Genomic DNA, 1,011 nt, shown 5'->3' on the forward strand with positions numbered 1-1,011 from the left:
GTTGCTGTGATTCTTCCTCATGTTCACATGAACCACATCTACATCCTTTATAAAACCTGCACCATGTTCACATCAGCCAGCCTCTGAAACACAACAGCTGTGGTGAGTTAGAAGAAGAAAACCCAGAAATGATCCATGAACGTGATTCTGGATGGAAGAACTTGTCAGAGTGAACTTGTGATAGAAATGATTGAGTGACAGGTAGAAACGCTGAGTCAGGCAGATGCTTCAGGCTCAGCAGGAGTCAGAGAGACAGTAAGAGTCTGTTGAAGGAAACACCTGCCAGAGACCAGGTGATGTCCACAGTCTGTTACCATAGTAACCGCATCCTCTTCACTATGAACCTGCTTTCTGGACCAGAGTCCTGCTGTAGATCCTGTGCTTGCAGGATGTCACAAAAGGCTCATTCTATCTTTTAGCTTTGATTTGGACTTCTTTACATTTCATTTCAGCTGCCTGTCTGTCCACAGTTCTGCTGTTGATACCATATTCCTGCTTTATGGCAAAGTTCGGACGACGGAGGCAGCGGTTTTGGCATTTGACAAGCTGCCCGTCATGGAGGGATTGCTTCGGCCTGTCAACTCTCAGACTCAAGCGATATGCGAAAATAATTGCAGACTGGAAGAACTGATTCGCAAGATGGACACCACCTTTGAGCGGTTGAACAGCCCGATCCGGATGTAATGGGCCATCAAATTCGGCTTTTTTGGATCACAGAGAGAACCAGTGGGACTGACCCAAACAGTCTTTCTTTGTCTTCATTCGGCTCCCCTGCTTCGGCCTTGGACTTACACTCTCCTGGATGTTATGCAGACAGATGCTCAGCCCCGCCCCTACCCTACTCCTTCTCCTGTGAACTTTGTTCTGGACCAGAACTCTTCGAGGTCGTTTCCACAGCAACGGCCGTGTCTCGTCACCTGCATCAGACGTCAGAGACACTGTTGAGTCTGGCGGGCGATGAAGTCCATGGACTTACACATACACATGCATGAAGACACACAACACACACAC

This window comes from Stegastes partitus, unplaced genomic scaffold, assembly GCF_000690725.1.
Source record: "Stegastes partitus isolate 25-593 unplaced genomic scaffold, Stegastes_partitus-1.0.2 Scaffold2331, whole genome shotgun sequence".
In the NCBI taxonomy this organism is placed as follows: Eukaryota; Metazoa; Chordata; class Actinopteri; family Pomacentridae; genus Stegastes; species Stegastes partitus.